Here is a 13,429-nt window from a genome sequence, read left to right as displayed (position 1 = left end):
TTTTAACTCAGCCGGTGATACCGGATTTAATTGAGGATTTATGCTCCGTACATTGTTCTCCGAATCAGTCATATTCTTAATGATATTATTTTTGCCTTGTATATGTTTAATATTAGTGGTAGACTGTGAAATAAAATCCATATGTCTTAACTGTTTTTTTGGTTGTTTAATTTTCGCAAAGGTGCATGATACTAACAAAATGGTTTGCTTTTGCTTGGTGTTCGGAAATCTTTGTTAGATTTCCTTCACCGTGATTGAGATCTTTTTCTTGCTAAAGCTGATATTTGCAGAGTTAGTTCGTTTATTTTATCTTCCAAAGTTTGTGTTAAATCTCCTAAACGTAAACTTTGTTTAAATATGTATAAAAAAGGCTTAATCAACTTAACATTGTCAAATACTAGTAATTAGCTGTTTGGCAACAAAAGGAGAATGAAGTCAGCTTTAAGATAGATTACGGTTTTAAGAGCAGCTTCTGTTTTAAGTTTAACTGAATTTTCTATTTTTCGAGTGAACATATCCCAAAAATAGCCAAATTTTGGCTAGAATTTTCCTAACTTTGCTCCTGCTAATCCAAATGGTATAGCCTAAACAAGATCTCTTGGTGCAATATGTATTGCGTACACATACATAAACTATCAGCACTCTATCTTAGATAGACTAAGTTACCCCACTTGTTAATAAAAATAACAATTCCAAACTGTTCTTATATATGCGTCTATTCTAAACTTCCTAATGTAAACAAATATATGAGTTAAGATATATATTTAAAATTTACAAACTTATACATATAGATACATAAAATATATATAAATATATATCCAAAATATACATAAATATAAATATAATAATAATTATATAAATTATATAAATGAAAGTAAACCTACATATATATCTTCATATATATAAATGAACATAAATAAATATTAACATAAGTATACATAAATGTATACATATAGGTATACAAAAAAACATAAAATATGTAATATAAAAATGTAAAATAAATAAATACATAAATACAAATAAATACAAATATAAATAAAAATGAAAATAAATTAAAGGTAAGGATAAAAACTGTCACTAACGTCCGTTTTTTAAGGAAATTTCTATCTTGTTTCTTACAGAAACGAAAGTCGCTGTCCCCTGTCAGTTTCCACTGACGCGTGTCATCTGAGAACTATCCAGACTCATCAGAGTGGCTTGAAAAGATATAGAGTTGTTATCATGTATTATATCAACATGTATCATGTAATGTAAGCTAACTAACGTTGAATATACACAACTGCCAGTAATACTGCAACAGTTCTGAAAATCTTCAGAGCTTCCGACTAAAAAATCTTCAGAGCTTCTGACATGAAAATTTTCAGGGCTTTCGACTTGAAAATTTTCAGGACTTTCAAAGTGAAAAAGTTCAGGGCTTTCGTACTGAAAAACAATGGACAGGAATTATTGATCTGAAAAACAATATAATTAAAGAGTTTAGGCAATACGTATTCATACATGCCTTATACCATTTTTTGATGCAGTCAAAGCAATATATGTGTCTGCATGGAAGGACTACACTTTTATTGTTGAAGTTGTCCATGCATATTATAGTCCATTGATCGGAATCTTCGTCAGTTCTGGCTTTCTCATCGATTTTGCTATATGCTTTGTTGCCCATTTCATGAATATCAATATAAGATGTTCTCTAAGTATTAGGGTTTAAATGTCAGGAATCTTGCGATATTTTATTTGAACACTACATACATTTATTCAAAATTAAATTATATCACACACACTTTTTCCATAAAAAACCCAAACCTAAAACTAAACTGACTTCTTACCCATATATTTCTTCTTATTAACTGTCAAACCAAAAGGTTGCTAGATTGTTTTTAAATGACATTATAAATTATATTACAACTCGGCCATCCTGATGTAATGATTAACCACAATCATCCAACAAAATTTCTGGCCTCAAATTTTGATCAGGTCCCGTTATCCATTCCTTTATTCGTGCAGCCTCAACAACGCCATCATATGGCATTTGCGTAATCTGACAATTGTCCACATTTTGAACAACATAACGATCGTTAGGCAGAACCTTATGTATGACGTACGGACCTCGATATTTTTCAGAAAATTTCTTTCTTTTTCCGGCAATCGAATCAGAACAAAGTCACCCTTAAAATATTTTTTGGCCATTGGCTGGAGGAGAGGCCTCCGCGACCTTAACATTATTGATATTATGCTTCAGTAAAAATTCACTAACCTCTAATGAGGTAAAACATGTACCTCTATCACTTATTATCCTTTTAGGACGGCTGTAATTTTGAAAATACTTTTCGAGACTAGCTATTATTTCTTTGATACTGGTTGATTTAACTGCAAAAAGTCTTACAAACTTAGTGAATGCATTAACAACTACAAATAAATGTTTTCGCACAGATTGAATTGATGGCAGAGGCCCAAAATGATCCACATGAATAGTGTCGAACGGAACAGGTTTTTTTGGAATATTGTAAAGATTATGTTCATTTGCCCGTGTTGGCGGAAAACACATTATACAAGGCAGACAATTTTTTATAAACTTCTCTATCTTTAACTTCATGTGCCGGAACCAATAGTTCTTTTTAACTTCTTCATACGTCTTATCTATTCCTTGATGGCACATCTTTTCATGAACGAGATGAATAACATTGTCTTCCATTTCAGCTGGAACATATAATTGTAAATTATTATTATGGTTATTATTACCAACCCATCTCTTAGCTCGTATCCGTCAACAATTTCACTTTGCAATTGCTCTCGTAATCTCACAAGCTCACTATCGCGGTTTTGTAAAACCTGTATATTGAAATCTAAGTCTTTCTGCTTAGCAACAGCCACCGTTTTACATGGAATTCGTTTCATACCGTCATCGTCTTCAACAATTTCAATAGGCTTATTAGAGTCAGTATCATTATCATCTTCAGAGTAGGTACACATTACAAATTTATTTTTATTTCTCGTAGAGAATAACCAGATGGAAGTTTCACTGTGGTCTTCGTTTCACGGTTAGCATCTGGTTTACTGGCTACATCACGCACAGCCTGCCGTTGTTCGAACATGGCAATAGCATCCTTTAGTTCATTTAAATTCTTAGTAGTGTTAAACAAAACGAAGTCTGGAATACGATTACTTAAACCTTCTAATATAAAAGCAACTAACTCCAACTCCATGACATCGCTGCTGTGAGCAATAGACTCCATCTCCATTTCCTAATTGTTCGTTCAAACTCACCAATCTGTTTTTGCTTTAACTCTTCATACGTCAAATAACCTCGTGTTAGTAACAATCTCGCAGCACCAGTTAACGAATTGCACAACGCCAATAATTTAAATAAGTCATCTGCACCAACTTGTTCAAAAATTTGTTCCAAGTGACGGAAAAAGTCATGAACTGAGTATGTGCGGTCTTCTCAGCTAAATTTTATTACAGCATGCTCAATATCTTGGAAATGTATTTTATGCTGTTGTATTGGTTGCACACTAGTATCAAACGGTAATACATTTCGGTGTTCCATTTCTTCAATTTCACACCGCAACCGTAGAATTTCATGGCGACGGCGTAAATCAGCAGGCTCTTGGTCATGGTCGTCATGCACAGCATTTCTTTCAACTAACCTCTTACGGCTTGCGGAGTCTCCAAAGGCGGCAATTGTAGAGGTAGTGACAGCGGTAGTGACGATTGAGGAGGAGCTAACAGCGGTTTGTTTGCGGAGGCCTTCAGCATTACTTAGACGACGAGCAATGCAATCTTCGAGTGTACTTCGATTATCAGCAAATATTTGTCGCATCCGTGCAGTTGTTGCTTGTGGCTGAACCTCAATCTAAATGTCTCAGCTGGCGTGGCGATGCCTTTTGCCTTGGTTTTGGAAAATTTGCAATCGTCTTAATTTTCTTGCCTGGTGGACGAATTCCTTTATGATTGATGAGATGACCAAGGAATGTTACTTCTTCCTGTGCAAACACACATTTCGCAATGTTTATTTTCAGGCCATGTTCCTCTACATCGTTGTAGCACGCTGCGCACATCTATCATCATCTATCACATCATTCGTCTATGTTATCGAATGCGATGTAAATATCATCAATATAACATATGGCAAAGTTAAACCCGAAAAGAACTTGATCCATGAACCTTTGAAATGATTGTGCTGCATAACAAAGTCCAAAAGTCACCATATCAAATTCATACAGGCCAAAAGGTGTAATTATTGCTGTTTTTTTTCTATCCTCTTCAGCAACCGGTATATTAAAGGACGCCTTCTCCAAATCCGACGTTTTAAATATGCGTTTCGCATTTAGCGAATGCGTGAAATCTTACATGTGTGGAATGGGATAGCTGTCAGGAACTGTTTGGGCATTAAGTCGAAGGTAATCGCCACAAAGTCGCCACAAGCCATTTCCTTTTTGCACCATATTTAGAGGGCTCGCCCATTCGCTCTTAGAAGGTCTACAAATTCCTTGCTTTGTCATAACTCGAACTCCTGCTTGGCTGCTTGCAGTTTTTGCGGACTTATCCGTCGTGCACGCGAAAAAACAGGCTGACCAGTGGTGATAATCTGGTGACGAAGCGTAGTCTTAGGCTCGTTATTGTAATTGTATGAAATTGGCATTGTCACCACATTGTCACCTTAAATGAGCTTAGCAGCTCTTTGAATTTGTGGTCATTCTGAATGGAAAAGACTGGCTCATATGCATTCTGTTCCGATGCGAATTGGGTACTCAACTTTGTTTGCGTATCGCTCAAGCATCTACGTCTATCACAAGACCGAAACATTGGCGATTATAAAATTCCAATCAAACTTCCTACGAAGGCCCAAGTTCATTGATAGCAACTTGTTACCGTAGGTTGGAATAGTCGAACCATTCACTGCGATGTTGATTGTAGCTTGGATTGTAGCTCAGCTCCAGTATCTATCTATCTAAATAGACGTATTTACAAATTAGACTTCATTGGTGGCGGCCGATGGTGGGGCATTGCAAATGTGCGCAACAATTTGTCCAAGTCAGCCTTCGAAATTGAAACGACTGCTCGCACAGCTTCTGGCAAACGAACCAGCCACAATTGTTTTATTGCTCCATCATTCATGGCGCCGCTGACTAGATCTCGCATGGTGCGCAACAAATGTGTTGGCTTGCTGTCACCTAACTGGCACTCCTGTATTAGTCGCCGCAGTTTTCGATTTTCGGAATCTGCAAAGTCTTGAATTAATCGCTTTCTAACCGTTTCGTATTTTTCTACAGCAGGGGGAGCACGAACAAAGTCTGCGAAATTTCTTAAAGTAGCCCTGTCAAGACTGTCGACTACATGATCATATTTGGTTTGGTCGGTTGTGATTCCAGCGTTTCGGAAATGGGATTCCATCTGGATAAAGAAGGTCTGGATTCCTCTTACAGAATGATTCCGATACAATAAATGTTACCTCGAGCTTGTCCGTTTCTGTAAAAATGCGCTATTATTGCTTGTTTCGACTTGCGACATTTTTGATTACGTCGGCGTCACCAATTGTAGGCTTATTCTACTTAATTTAATTCTTTATTTATTTATTTAAACAATAAATAATTATTCAACTCCGTATGTTGAAATTATACGTGTCCGTTGTTTGATTCTTAGTTTCTGAATCGTAAAAAGAATGATAATCCTTTTTTTAGTAAATAAAAATATCATTGGGTTTTTTACAAATTTTCTTTCATGCCCAACTCATCTCTTTTTCAATATTTTACTTGTCCGTGTTTGCATGGCCAACTCATATCATTTTTAATATTAATTCGTGAATATGCAGCTGCCACAATATCAATTGGCTTTTTTTGGCACGGAATGTATGGTTTTGTTGTACTCTATGGTTGCCTCAGGTCGGTTATATCTTGAATCTCCTTTTCTAATTTAAAACGTCTAGCAATTTCTAACAAAGTACTGTGGAATCGTTCTATTTGTCCATTAGACGTACTATGCAATGGTGGGGCATTAATTACTTCTACACTATGCCGGTTAAATAGTATTGACTTTTTATCTGTGAGTTCAGTGATTTTAAATTGTCAATTATAACTTTCCAGCGCTTTATCTTGGCATTTGTATTTCGATCTGAAACTGCAAATGTGAGAGGCTGTTGATCTAAAAATATTGAGACTTCTTGCGCCATAGAAATAGTTTCGAAGCGACTTCAACGCCCAAACTATGGCCAAAAGTTCTCTTTCACTTGTTACAAAAATACATTCATTATTTTGCAATGTTCTTGATATCATGTTATCGGTTTTCCGCTTTGGGACAAAACTGCATCGATGCCATGCGAAGAAGCATTCGTTGTGAGATCAAACGGCTTCTTAAAATCAGGATATGTTAATATTACGTCCTCCAATATCAAAATTTCCTTCAGCTTGTTGACAGCTTGAAGTTAATGATTTCCAAACAACATCTCTGAAGTGAGAGAATTTTGATGTACACATCTAAAAATCTATCTTGACAGAGCATATACAATCACAACAGCTTATACCGTACACTGATAAAAACATATACAATACCAACAGACTATAGCTGATGTTGTCATATTTATGTATTAATACACAATATTCAGGTATACATATAATATAATTATATGTAAATCATATATCTATTTACATGGGTCTATATAAGTATATATCTAATTTGTGTAGGCTTATACAATTACATAATATTTAAATAGATTCACATATATATTATACAAGATTACATGTCCAATATGAGCAGAGAAAACCACAATGGTAACCGTCCAATTCAACTAGCTCTAGATTATGATTTCAAGATCTTCATTTTCTTACTAGGTATGGGAAGAGTAGTGGTTATCCACTTTATATAACTGTCTAAGCCATTAGACAAGAATCGAGGTGTTTTTGTATAATCATAGGAACTACCTCATTTAATGCCCATTGAAGTGTAAAACTGTTCATATAGATATATTTGCTTCCTCATCTCTAATTGAGTAGTATAAGTTAAATCTATAAGTTCATTCAATTCACTATGACCTGTAAATTCTTGATGTTTGCATATCGGTGCATCAGGATCTTTCGTTATATCTTCCAATATCATATGCGGCCTTCCCTTCCCAGTGCATATAAAACCCACCTCACAGGATTCACATGTGGTCATCAAAATTCGTGCTTTGTTCACAAATGCTTAATTGGGTGTAAATCACTTAGGGACATGCCAAGTGTCTGGAATGTATCAGGCCGTGAAAATGTAGAAGTCCCTAGTCCCTTGGTACCAAACACGCTAAGTAGCAAAGATGAAAACTCCTCACCACTGTACATTAAGCTATGCATATATCTTTGGGGCTCAGAGCCTTTTGAGAATAACCTCGGATAGGTGGGAGAATCCATTGAAGGGTTGAATTGCACTTATTGTTTTAAGATGGCATTACGACACGCAGTATAGGGTCATGATTTAGGATCGCATAATACAATACCAAACCCAGTAATCATCTCCTTATATGGGTATCCATTGACCAAAATCTGATTCACAAAATGTTAGATCATGTTGTAGATAAGAATCGCTTGTTCTATAAAGCACCCTACGCAGATGATACAACATTGCGGACCTGTTCGTTGAAGCACTTGTATAAGACGTATAATGAATCATACATTGTGAACTAGTAGGTTTCTGGTATAGCGATTTATAAAACTTGTCCACTGCATGTATGATGTTATAATCAAGATATGACAATGTTGGCTGGTTATCATTTTTTTCATTTACAGTTTCCAAGTCGTATGTCACCTCATAACCAGTCCACTTTGTAAATGAGCCATAAAGTTGTCCACCGCCATCTTAGGCAGTGGACGCGCTTCACGCGTTTGTGATATCCGTATTCTTTCAAGTTCATGGTCGTCACGTTCTTGTGCAGTATGTTTAAACCGGAAATTAATTTGGTTTGTAGTATTTCGGGTTCTTCTACCTAAATTACTTTGTCTTCCAGGATGCATATCGAATATAAATTGTGTTACATGCAATAATTAGTGATCATAGGTAATTAAACACTTTACACAAAACACGATATAAAAAGAAAACTCAGTAAAATATTAGTATGTATTTAAATTCTTTACAGCTCATATATTAATGACAGTATTTAGTTATTATATTTGAAATTTGATATACTGATGACGTTGATCGGAGTCCAGCTAATCCAAAACATTTAGAAGCACGGTAGAATCTAGGTCTATTATATGGCCTGCTCCGCTGTCGTAGTGAGTTGGCTCGTTAGGCGTATGGAGTTGAAGCATATAGTCATTAACATACTACACAATTTCCTTTCCGGCCCTATTCGCACTTCTATCACTCCAGTTTCTGTGATAACCATTCAAGTCTCCAGCAAGGAATGTGGGTAAGTTGTTACTAATCTGTGTTGCTAGGTCCACCAGATAGGTTTTCACGTTTGGCGGCCTATAAACTGAGGTAAAAATGATATTACCCGTTGGACATTCTACCTCCACTAAAGTAGCTTCGAGTGCTTGTAGATTATCAATTCTGAGATGGTGTTTGATGTTTCTCCTAATAAGAATAGTAGTGCTCCCTCCTCTTCTTGGGACCCTGTCTGATCTGTGAATGATGTAGTTAGGGATTTTTAGCTGCATTGAGGGCTTAAGAAAAGTTTCTTGCAGGACCATAATATCTATTTCGAAATCATGAAGAAATTGTGTAACCTCGTGTTTCTTGTTTGTTATGGAATTTGCATTCCAGGTTACAACTTTCAAGCGATGTGATGGTGTGTTCATTGTGAAGTTAAAGTTGGCAGTAGGATTTGTAGCATGGCCAGCATTATATTCTTCATAATCGAGTTCAGCTGTGCTTGAAAGTTGTTCATTAACTTTTCTAATTGGTGGATGTGGCAAGGTGGGGACTTGTTGGGAGAAGGTTCTTTCTGCAATATACGCATAAGTCATTGATGGCTTTATTGAGGGGTTAGGTGGTATCACAGTGTAACATTTTTTTTTTTGAATGTTTTTCGGAGCACATGGGCATCCTCTATAATATACCGGAAGATTACCGCCGCAGTTTGAACATTTCGGGGGATCCTCACGAGGCTTCATACATAGGAAGTGCCCTCACACTTAACACATTTGGGTGCGGCCTTACAATTAGCGACAACATGACCAAACTGTTGGCAGTTGTGACACTGTGGGGGACCTTTTATCGGGCGAGGAGCTTCAACAGTCACTTTTAGGTGGTAAACATTGGATATGTTGTATATATCCTTTTGATCCGCAGAGAGACGGATTTTAATAAGTTTGTCGACTGTCTGCCTCGTCTTAAGGAAGTGGCACTCAACAATGCTAAACCCTTTCTTTTCAAGATATTCTTTTATATCCTCTGGATTTTGTTCCTCCAGGCCTCTGATTATTATGTTAAGGCACTTCTCATCAGGGAGAAAGTGTGTGTGATAAGGCTCTTTAATTTCGGTAAGGAATTTCGTCATTTTCCGGTGGTCATCAATTGTTACTGGCGTTATTTGGATTCCAAGACGCACCTTTTTAGCCTCACTGAACTTTAAGTTTCTTACATGGAATTGTTTAACCAAAGTGCTCCAAGTGTTAGTCCGACGTAGCACAATGGGGACAACTTTTCTTGTTTCTTGTCAGAGGTCGCGCCATCAAAAACCGGTTGCCCTTTGCTGCGATTACTTGAATTACCTGTGACGTTTGCGTCTTCTTGAACCACCTCGCCTTCTTGAACCACTACTTGCTTAGGGGATTCCGGAAGGTTTGCCTGATTTATTAAGGTTTTCTTACGATGGGTGGAAGCGACCTTAATCAGTTCTGATACCACTGCACTAGGTGTGGATTTGGAGGTTTTTCCTTTAATTTTTTAGACGATTTGATTTTCGTATCGTAAGTTGGGAAATCTTTATTGTAAGAGCTAGAGGACCTACAGCCTGAGGCAATGGGCTCCTTAGCAGCGGTCACCAACTCCATGTCCTCATCGCTGGAAACAGTAGAGCCACGGGAGGAGCTAAATGGGGAGGGTGGTGAAACCTTCTTGCTTTTGTTGTTGCGGCCTTGTAAATTCATTGTATATGGCTTTGAGCTGATTTGCAGCTGATGCTCCACCTCTACACAATGTGATTTCAACTCTTGTAATTGCAGCAACAACTTTGAGTAATTTTCTTGCAAGAGTTCACACACACACACACACACACACACATACATTGAGTTTTTTAATTTCGGAGAGTTCTGCTACCATGGTTTTGTATTCAGCCGAAGATACCGATTTCAATTGCGGGTTTTTGTCCGGGGGTTTTGATTTGACTTCAATATTGTCCGTTTCAGCCATATTCTTAATGGTGCTGTAACGACCTTTTTCACGGCCCTGTCTATAGCCGGGGTATAACTCAGCGAGTTTACCAGGGGTACGTTAAAGATATTTTTTAAGAAGAAACAGGAGACACTGTGTTTCGTTTTTTCTTTAGGTTGTTTATTAAAGTAGATGACGATTTTATAAATTATACAGAATCACAAATAGCAATCGTTGAATTGATGAAATGTTGTATTTGCTGAGTGTACTTGACCAGCCGGAGAGTCGGTAAGGTGTAATCTGAAACAGTGTTGAATCACAAATAGCAATCGTTGAATTGATGAAATGTTGTATTTGCTGAGTGTACTTGACCAGCCGGAGAGTCGGTAAGGTGTAATCTGAAACAGTGTTGAATCACAAATAGCAATCGTTGAATTGATGAAATGTTGTATTTGCTGAGTGTACTTGACCAGCCGGAGAGTCGGTAAGGTGTAATCTGAAACAGTGTTGAATCACAAATAGCACGTTGAATTGATGAAATGTGGTATTTGCTGAGTGTACTTGACCAGCCGGAGAGTCGGTAAGGTGTAATCTGAAACAGTGTTGAATCACAAATAGCAATCGTTGAATTGATGAAATGTGGTATTTGCTGAGTGTACTTGACCAGCCGGAGAGTCGGTAAGGTGTAATCTGAAACAGTGTTGAATCACAAATAGCAATCGTTGAATTGATGAAATGTTGTATTTGCTGAGTGTACTTGACCAGCCGGAGAGTCGGTAAGGTGTAATCTGAAACAGTGTTGAATCACAAATAGCAATCGTTGAATTGATGAAATGTGGTATTTGCTGAGTGTACTTGACCAGCCGGAGAGTCGGTAAGGTGTAATCTGAAACAGTGTTGAATCACAAATAGCAATCGTTGAATTGATGAAATGTTGTATTTGCTGAGTGTACTTGACCAGCCGGAGAGTCGGTAAGGTGTAATCTGAAACAGTGTTGAATCACAAATAGCAATCGTTGAATTGATGAAATGTTGTATTTGCTGAGTGTACTTGACCAGCCGGAGAGTCGGTAAGGTGTAATCTGAAACAGTGTTGAATCACAAAATAGCAATCGTTGAATTGATGAAATGTTGTATTTGCTGAGTGTACTTGACCAGCCGGAGAGTCGGTAAGGTGTAATCTGAAACAGTGTTGAATCACAAATAGCCTGAATTAAATAGTAAAATGATGAACTTGGGCAATCGAAATAGTGCTGTTATTGGAATGGGTTTCAAGCCAGACACAATTTAAAAAGTAAATTTAAATAATTGAGTTATAAAATAACTGTCTATAAATCTTCAGTTCAATCTTCAGTAAAACCAAAGTTGTTTTTATGTAAATACATATTTTTCTATATGATTATATGATTGTTTTTATTCCCGGATTTAAAATCCGGACAGATTGCATTATCTCGATTGTTTTTAAAAAAGTGTAATAAAAAGTTCAACTTCGACCAAGGACAAGGATAAAAGAGTTCTGGAATATTCTTCAAATCATCTTTCAAATAATGTTTTTGTATCACTTTATATAAATAACTAAACGCTGATGATATGATTGATATATTAAAAATCTTGGTTAAACATTCCGTTAGCTCCGCATAAAGACATTTGAAAGCTGGTATATCATATTTTGCCACAAAACTAGTGACATCCGATGTCCAAGAATTAGTAATAATAGCTGCACAATTATTTAATTCTAACAGTGTTGAATCACAAATAGCAATCGTTGAATTGATGAAATGTGGTATTTGCTGAGTGTACTTGACCAGCCGGAGAGTCGGTAAGGTGTAATCTGAAACAGTGTTGAATCACAAATAGCAATCGTTGAATTGATGAAATGTTGTATTTGCTGAGTGTACTTGACCAGCCGGAGAGTCGGTAAGGTGTAATCTGAAACAGTGTTGAATCACAAATAGCAATCGTTGAATTGATGAAATGTTGTATTTGCTGAGTGTACTTGACCAGCCGGAGAGTCGGTAAGGTGTAATCTGAAACAGTGTTGAATCACAAATAGCAATCGTTGAATTGATGAAATGTTGTATTTGCTGAGTGTACTTGACCAGCCGGAGAGTCGGTAAGGTGTAATCTGAAACAGTGTTGAATCACAAAATAGCAATCGTTGAATTGATGAAATGTTGTATTTGCTGAGTGTACTTGACCAGCCGGAGAGTCGGTAAGGTGTAATCTGAAACAGTGTTGAATCACAAATAGCCTGAATTAAATAGTAAAATGATGAACTTGGGCAATCGAAATAGTGCTGTTATTGGAATGGGTTTCAAGCCAGACACAATTTAAAAAGTAAATTTAAATAATTGAGTTATAAAATAACTGTCTATAAATCTTCAGTTCAATCTTCAGTAAAACCAAAGTTGTTTTTATGTAAATACATATTTTTCTATATGATTATATGATTGTTTTTATTCCCGGATTTAAAATCCGGACAGATTGCATTATCTCGATTGTTTTTAAAAAAGTGTAATAAAAAGTTCAACTTCGACCAAGGACAAGGATAAAAGAGTTCCGGAATATTCTTCAAATCATCTTTCAAATAATGTTTTTGTATCACTTTATATAAATAACTAAACGCTGATGATATGATTGATATATTAAAAATCTTGGTTAAACATTCCGTTAGCTCCGCATAAAGACATTTGAAAGCTGGTATATCATATTTTGCCACAAAACTAGTGACATCCGATGTCCAAGAATTAGTAATAATAGCTGCACAATTATTTAATTCTAACAGTGTTGAATCACAAATAGCAATCGTTGAATTGATGAAATGTGGTATTTGCTGAGTGTACTTGACCAGCCGGAGAGTCGGTAAGGTGTAATCTGAAACAGTGTTGAATCACAAATAGCAATCGTTGAATTGATGAAATGTTGTATTTGCTGAGTGTACTTGACCAGCCGGAGAGTCGGTAAGGTGTAATCTGAAACAGTGTTGAATCACAAATAGCAATCGTTGAATTGATGAAATGTTGTATTTGCTGAGTGTACTTGACCAGCCGGAGAGTCGGTAAGGTGTAATCTGAAACAGTGTTGAATCACAAATAGCAATCGTTGAATTGATGAAATGTTGTATTTGCTGAGTGTACTTGACCAG

Source organism: Teleopsis dalmanni, chromosome 1, assembly GCF_002237135.1.
Source record: "Teleopsis dalmanni isolate 2A chromosome 1, ASM223713v2, whole genome shotgun sequence".
Lineage (NCBI taxonomy): Eukaryota > Metazoa > Arthropoda > Insecta > Diptera > Diopsidae > Teleopsis > Teleopsis dalmanni.
Note: the sequence above shows the minus strand (reverse complement) of the source record.